The 8410-nt window shown below is 46.9% G+C and overlaps 1 pseudogene; it reads left to right on the plus strand.

Annotated features, from left to right (window-relative positions):
- The first annotated feature begins 2444 nt into the window (after window positions 1-2444).
- Window positions 2445-4630, plus strand: LOC112206081 (UPF0450 protein C17orf58-like; annotated as a pseudogene).
- The last annotated feature ends 3780 nt before the right edge of the window (window positions 4631-8410 follow it).

The following is an 8410-nucleotide window of genomic DNA, read 5'->3' on the forward strand; positions in this document are numbered from 1 at the left end:
TCAAATTCTCTAGAATTACCACCTCAGCTGACTTTTTTTTTTTTTTTTTTTTTTTTTTTTTGTAGAGACCAGGCTGGTTTTGAATTCTTGAGCTCAAGTGATCTGCTTCCCTCAGTCTCCCAAAGTGCTGGAATTACATGTGTGAGCCACCGAGCCTGGCCTACAAATTCTTTATTATACAACACACAGTAGATGCTCAATAAATATTTGCTAAGCAGAAACATACACTCAAAATACCAGAAATTATCAAGGAAGTTGCCAGTTGGTCTCTTGGGTTCTTCCTCCCGACAGGTATACACACCTATTGTAAAGATGAACACATTAGGCTGTGAGAAACCAATACTGTTAAACATTCCAATCAGGTGACAAACTCCCTGGGCTCTGGTTTATATTACCAAGCACCCTGATGATAACTTGGCTTCCTGTGTGGCTTGTTTATAGAAAAAGAATGCTACCCAGGCTGACGTGAGTTGCATTTCTGAGTTGATTTCTCATTGTAAATTAATAAACTGGCATTCTGGCTACATAGATCAGTCTCTTTGAACTCTTTGTACCTTCCACCATTAGTGTGATTTCTAAGGCTGCAAGCCAGACACTGCCCAAGACCCAGCACTGGACTCTGGTGAGTTCTTCCAGCTGTTGCCACCCCAGGAGCCTCTGGGAGCCCCTGGGAACCATCCAGCTTGCTCTCTGTCTCTACATTTCACGGTGTGGGTTTCAGGGCATTCACAACATTCCTGCAACAGAAGAGTTTTGGGAACACCCCCAGCAGGATGTGGGTGATTTGAATGTATGTCAGAGATGTGGTTGTATGTCAGAGATGTGGTTGTAACTGAGAAATCTTAAGCCTAGTGAATTTTATTCCACTTGACTTAAAGAAAGAGCACGTGAAAGAAGGGGATCTGAGGACATCTATGAACAGGGCCCCGAGGGCATGAACTTACTAGTGTTTATCTGACTAGTGTTTATCTGGGCCTGTCTAGTCTGGAGAACCTCACTCTGGTGTACCCAAGCTTTGCAGTGGCTGTAGAGGTTTGCTCTTTTGGAGGGAGAAGATAGTTCACTCCTCCAACACCTGAATGACGGTAGATTAACCCACCTCCTTCAGCTGCAGTTTGGCAAATTTCTCTTCTTTGATTTAATGCTCAACGGACAAACTTCCCTTCTTCTTCTTCTTCTTCTTCTTCTTCTTCTTCTTCTTCTTCTTCTTCTTCTTCTTCTTCTTCTTCTTCTTCTCCTCCTCCTTCTCCTTCTTCTTCTTTTCTCTTCCTTCTCCTCCTCCTTCCTCCTCCTCCTCTTCCTACTCTTCTTCCTCTTCCTCTCCTCCTCCTCTTCCTCCTCCTCTTCCTTCTTCTTCTTCTTTTTTTTTCGGTTTTGAGACAGGGTCTCCGTCACCCAGGCTGGAGTGCAGTGGCACGATCTCGGCTCACTGCAACCTCTACCTCCTAGGCTCAAGCGATCCTCCCACCTCAGCTTCCCATGTGGCTGGGACCACAGGCGTGAGCTACCATGCCTGGCTAATTTTTGTATTTTTTGTAGAGACAGGGTCTCTCCATGTTGCTTAGGCTGGTCTTGAACTCCTGGGCTCAAGAGATCCTCCTGTCTCAGGCTCCCAAAGTCCTGGGATTACAAGCATGAGCCACCATGCCCGGCCTCAACAGGCAACCTTCTGATTAATAATTAGACCTCTGTGCCGGCCGTCGTGGCTGATGCCTGTAATTCCAGCACTTTGGAAGGCCAAGGCAGGTGGATCGCTTGAGGTCGGGCGTTTGAGACCAGCCTGGCCAACACGGTGAAACCCCGTTTCTGCTAAAAATACAAAAATTAGCCTGGCATGGTGGCGTATGCCTGTAATCCCAGCTACTTGGGAGGCTGAGGCACGAGAATCGCTTGAACCCGGGAGGCAGAGGTTACAGTGAGCTGTCATATTTAATGAAACAATTTTACTAAACTTAGGAAGCAGTGACTTGGTTTCTCTAGAAATTGCCTAACACACATTCCAGGATACATTCTCTGTCATCTGGAATCTCCTCCCTTCCACAAACCCACGCTGTCTTAAGCACTATTTTCCTATTTGTTGTTGACCTAATCTAGAAAAAAGCGGCCATCACTCTTTCTCCCCCACTCAGTCCCTCAGTCCCGAAACATCCTTATTCTCCGCACTTGTCACCCCACCCTCTGCTGCCCCCACCGCAGCGCGCAAACGCACACGAGTTTAAAGTTTAGGCTGTGATGCTATCCTCGCCCGCAGATCACAGGACAGACATTCTCGGGGACAACTTTGCGAGGCCATGTGCTCGTCCCCCTTAGGAAGGAAGAGGGAGAAATCCCTGCGGCTCGGTTTTGTTCCAATGGTCTGCTCAGCGAGTGATTCCCGTTTCCCCAAAGGCTGCCGCTCATTAGCATGAACGGGGACGCGGGTGTGGAGAAGGGGTTAGGGGAGAGAAAGCAAGCAAAGCCCAGGCTCACTTTTAGAGCCTGGGAACCCTGTCTGCAAAAATGACAGCTAGAGCTTTCTGGCTCCTCTGTTTAATCGTCGGATCATCCCCCGAACCTCCGGTGGAGAGAAAAAGTAAGATCGCTGTAGTGCGGAGCCCTGGGAGCGGAGCGGGGATCTGGGGAGGGGGCGCCCAGGCCTCAGCCGCCGGCTGACAACCGGGCCACCTTCCGTGAGGCAGCACACGCGCCCACAGGCCCGCGCCTGGCGCAAGCCGAGAACCGCGCGTTGCGGCGCCGCGGGCCGGCGTCGGAGGAAGCCCCGAGACGCGCGCGCTCACGGGCCCTACGCTTCCCCGCCGCCCGGCCGCTCGCGCGCGCCGCCGAGGGCCCCGCCGGCCCTGCCCACCCCAACCGGCCGCGCGCCGTCGTGCCGGCCCCCGGCTCACCGCCCGCGCCGCCGCCGCGCCTCAGCTTCAGCTTCGGCCTCAGTCAGCCGCGCAGGGACGCGGAGCCCGGCGCCTAGTCCTGCGCTTGCGCTTGCCGGGCGGGCATGGACGGGCGAGAGGCGTTCTGCAAGCGCGAAATCGGTGAGCCCGGCCGCCGCGCCGCCGCCCCGCGAGCCTTTCCGAGTCCCGGAGAATCCTGCACGCGAGATCCCAGGGCGCCCGACCCATGCGGGCCGTTTCGCTGTTGCTAAAAACCAACGCCCGGGGACTGGGAGAGGAACTGGGGTTCCCAAACTGTTTTTTGGAAGCAGCGATGAACGGGATAGTGCATGACGTGGACGTGCTGGGCGCGGGCATCTGGCTGGTGACCCTGCTGGTGGATCGGGACGGGCTGTACAAGATGAACCGCCTGTACCTCACTCACCCCCGACGGCTTCTTCCGAGTCCACATGTTAGTCCTGGACTCCTCCAGCTGCAATAAACCGTGTCCAGAGTTTAAACCTGGTATTGAAACTGAGCTGAATGACGCTGCATATGTACTTTATACCACCGTTTGTAACGTGGGTGCCACAGCCCGGGCTGTGGGTCGCCCAGTCTTTTTTTGGGAGGGATGGGGGACAGTATTGTAACATGATTAGGATTTAGACGACAGGTATTATTCCGCCACTCTGTGATTTAAGCACCGTCAGCCCCACCCCCACGGGTGAGAACGGCAGCTGTTGGCACAAAGCGGGCTGTCAATAAATAGATGTTCACAAATGGAGTGAGCGACCACCAAACACCATTGCCATAAGGGACTGTACAGAACTGAGTTTAGAAAAGCTGCTTTTTTGGGGGAGTGTGTGGAGGGTTGGTAGCGGGGAATACCCACTCCCGCATCTTTTTTTTTTTTTTTTAGACAGAGTCTCGCTCTGTTGCCCAGGCTGGAGTGCAATGGCGCCATCTCAGCTCACTGCAACCTCCGTCCCTCAGGTTCAAGCCATTCTCCTGCCCTCAGCCTCCCAAGTAGCTGGGATTACAGGCTGAGCCACTGCGCCCGGCCCCACTCCCACATCTTTCTAGGCATGTGCCCTGGGAAATCCTGATACAATGTGATAAGGACCTTTGTTCTGTAATGTGGGCTGGTTACATATTGCTTTCCCTTCCCCACACCCCGTGCTACTTTTTGTATTTTTAGTACAGATGGGGTTTCACCATGTTGGCTAGGCTGGTCTCAAACTCCTGACCTCAAGTAATCTGCCCGCCTCGGCCTCCCGAAGTGCTGGGATTAAAGGCGTGGGCCACTGCACTGGCCTGGTTGGGGTGATTATCTTCTAAAGGTCGCTAGACCGTTTCCACCTTGCCTGTAGACTAAATATCAGTTTCAACTTGTGCAGCAAGATAGTAGATTGCAGCTTAGGTATTTCTTAAAGGCCTTATATTTTCTGTTTCATGGCATTTAAAAAACGCTATGAATTAATGTTCTGGTTATTTTGTCCAGGCAGCAGGTATATTGTGATGGGCCACATCTACCATAAGAGAGGGCAGCTTCCTACAGCTCTGCTCCAGGTCCTGAGAGGCCATCTCTGTCCAGGGGATGGACTGCTGAGGAGGAGCAGCAGCTATGTGAAAAGGTTTAACCCAAAAAGGGAAGGGCAAATTCAAGGTGCAATTCATACCCAATGCATTTGAAACAACCATCCTGGCATTTCTGGATCACAAGAGACATCGGCAACAAGACATGAAAGGTCTATCTTCATGTAATGGGTCCTCCTTTAGAAGAGAGCCCAAAGCTACTCTATGAATGACCTGCATAGTTACAACTGTAATCTCGAAGGTGTCACTTTGTTATTTACAAGATGCTTCTTAAATGGGCTGCTCCTGAGCTCAGTGTCAAGGTGATTCATCTGTTGTGCCAGACAGTGTTTTACACAGCTCAGATAACTGACCTGTCTAGTTAACATATCACTGCTTCATGTTTTTAAATATTTTAATTTAATACATTCTTTAGTAGAAATAGTCCACAAAACATTTTCCTGAATTTAAATACACAACTTTTATATCATGTATCAAACCTGATTTCATATTCAAACCTGATTTATATTCAAAACTTATATGTGAAGATTAAATTCTTCACATAACAGTAAGCGCACTAGTCAAAAGACATTTACCTATGAAACGTCATTTAGATCAAACACAAGGGTCAAAGCCCAGGACAAGGATTAAAATTTTACACTTAAAAAGTACCAAGCTGGGCACGGTGGCTCACACCTGTAATCCCAGCACTTTGAGAGGCCGAGGCGGGTGGATCACCTGAGGTCGGGAGTTCGAGACCAGGCTGACCAACATGGAAAAACCCTGTCTCTACTAAAAATACAAAAATTAGCCGGGTGTGGTGGCACATGCCTGTAATCCCAGCTGAGGGAGGCTGAGGCAGGAGAATCACTTGAACCCAGGAGGCAGAGGTTGTGGTGAGCCGAGATCGCGCCAGCCTGGGCAACAAGAGCAAAACTCCATCTCAAAAACAAACAAAGTGTACAAAAGGGCCAGTGTGCGGATGGGTGGATTAAAAAAATAAATTTAAAAAAAGTGCCAAAGGGCTTACTTCAGGCAAAAGTGTTCCTGATGTACCAAAGAGTAAGATATAGTTTATTTTCATGCCTCCCTGCTCCTAATAATGTATGTTTTGTGCTGAACTGGCAGCTATCCCAATGTGAACTGTATTCTGGGTGTATCTGATGTCATTTTTCTATTAAGACCAAGTATAATGTTTGCTTGTAAAGCAATAAATCTTGCCTTGAAATTACATCTTGGATGCACCTGTTTATTTTTGTTTTGTTTTGTTTTAGCCTTTGAGCCCTAAAGGTTTGAGAAAAAGCCTTTCTCAAATTCATTCCCCAAACCTTGGAACCAATATTAACCAATGACAGCTCACAAGCAAGTGAATTCTAAACATTTTTCAGTTGGCTTTAAAAAGGTTTAATCACTAGCTAAATTAAATATTGATTTTATACCTGAGTCCACAAAGACATGAGAGTATTTTTTCAGAAGATAAGGCTGTACTTCAGTTTATAAGAAGTACGGTGAACAGAGACACCACTAATGCATAGATGAAGATGACCGCCTAAAGAGAGACAGGGGAAGGAATTTCACTGGAGAGAGAGCAGCCTATTTGGCCTCACGGTGATGCACTCAGGAAGGTCAGAATGTGTCCTGACGCTGTCCATGGCACCCAGTAGTAGCACTGTACACATAAAGGACATCCAGGACGGGACGCTAGGGAATCACAGGAGCCAAGAGGCAACAGCCTAACATTACAATACCTGATACTATTATTTGTTCCAATTATGGGGCAGACAGGTAATAAAGAGTTGAGAGGTTCTGAGTGTTCTATGGTAAAGCACTACTGAGAGATTTCTAGAGTATTTTCCAAAAATGAGTTTTGTCGAAATTTATTATAAATTTTACTAGAATTGCTTTTTGGGAGTCAGATGCATTATTGCATGATAGAATTATAGCTAATGAAGAGCTTCTGAGCTAGTTTTCTTTAAGATAAAAAAAATTAACTCAGGCATAACTCAGGCCAGTCAAATCAAAGTTGAATTTTTAAATGTCAAAAGGCTAGGCCGGGAGCTGTGACTCACACCTGTAATCCCAGCACTTTGGGAGACCAAGGCGGGTGGATCACAAGGTCAGGAGTTTGAGACCAGCCTGGCCAACATAGCGAAACTCTGTCTCTACTAAAAATACAAAAATTAGCTGGGCATGGTGGTGCATGCCTGTAATCCCAGCTATTGGGGGGCAGGAGGATCGCTTGAACCTAGTAGGCAGAGGTTGCAGTGAGCCGAGATCGTGCCACTGCCCTCCAGCCTGGGCAACAGAGCGAGACTCTGTCTCAAACAGCAACAAAAAGTATATCTATATGGCTAATTTCTTTAGTTGAATTTGGTTCAAATTGGATCAAGTGGTATAATCTTCTAAGAAAAGTCTTTTAGTATCTCGCTCCAAGTATCTAGAAATACCTTAGAATGTTTCAAATTATTAAAAATACTTCTCGGTTGGCTCTTCCCTCCACCTCCTCAAGTACTTCATTATTTTATCCATGGAATATCCCCATTCTCACATTAAGGGCAAGAAATCTGAGACCTATGGTAATAGTTTCTTTTTTTCTTTTCTTTTTTTTTTTTTTTTGAGAAGGAGTTTCGCTCTTGTTGCCTAGGCTGGAGTGTAATGGCGTGATGTCAGCTCACCGCAACCTCTCCCTCCTGGGTTCAAGTGATTCTCCTGCTCTAGCCTCCCAAGTAGCTGGGATTACAGGCATGCGCCACTTTACCTAGCTAATTTTTTTTTTTTTTTTTTTTTTTTGTATTTTTAGTAGAGATGGGGTTTCTCCATGTTTGTCAGGCTGGTTTCAAACTCCCAACCTCAGGTGATCCACCTGCCTCGGCCTCCCAAAGTGCTGGGATTATACGTGTGAGCCACCACGCCCAGCCATATCATGATAGTTTCAATCAGGAAGAGTGAAAGCTGTAATAACCATGTAACTTTGTCTAACTAAGTGTGCAGAGATCTGAAAGTCCACCAGGTTGGCTCTTTAACATAAAGAAGTAGAGAGTTTGCCTAAAGGAATTAGCAGAAATAGGGAAATAATTTTTATTTGCAGATCCCAGGAAGGTAGATTACAAACAACAGCAAATCTTAGTGTCTCTAAATAACACTCTAGGCCATTTGGAATATAAAAAGGTAATTATTTTACTTCAGAAAATATCTCCAAAAGTTCACTTTTTTTTTGAGACAGAGTCTTGCTGTGTCACCCAGGCTGGAGTGCAGTGGCACAATCTCAGCTCACTACAACATCTGCCTCCCCAGTTCAAGCCATCCTCCCACCTCAGCCTCCAGAGTAGCTGGGACTACAGGTGTGTGCCACTTGTCCAGCTAAATTGTTGTATTTTTAGTAGAAACAGGGTTTCACCATGTTGGTCAGACAGGTCTCTAACTCCTAACCTTGTGATCTGCCCGCTTCAGCCTCCCAGAGTGCTGGGATTATAGGCGTGAGCCACCATGCCCAGCCACAATTTTATTTAAACCTCCTGTAGAATTTGGATAGGAGAATAAAAGCTTTACCAATAGGAAGATACTTTTCATGAAATGGTTTCAAGGATTGTGAACTTGGCAGGTGAAGCATAACAGTTATTGAAAATACTTTTAGCCAAGGAAATCTACTGATGCAAATTAAATATATTTACAAGCCCAAGGCCTGTGGTAGAAACATCCTAAGAGTATCACAAATGTACAGTTTACTGCCTGGATTATTGAAAGCAAAATAGCTGTGTTATATAGATCTTAATAGCAGAAGCTTTCAAAGATTACTCACAGAAAAGCAGCTTTCGGAACTCATTATGTTCTATAAAAATGTATGTTTTTCTTTCTTTTTTATTTTTTTTGAGATGAAGTCTCACTCTTGTCCCCCAGGCTGGAGTGCAATGGCGTGATCATGGCTCACTGCAACCTCCGCCTCCCAGGTTCAAGTGATTCTCCTGCCTCAG

This window comes from Pan troglodytes, chromosome 19, assembly GCF_028858775.2.
Source record: "Pan troglodytes isolate AG18354 chromosome 19, NHGRI_mPanTro3-v2.0_pri, whole genome shotgun sequence".
Classification (NCBI taxonomy): Eukaryota; Metazoa; Chordata; class Mammalia; order Primates; family Hominidae; genus Pan; species Pan troglodytes.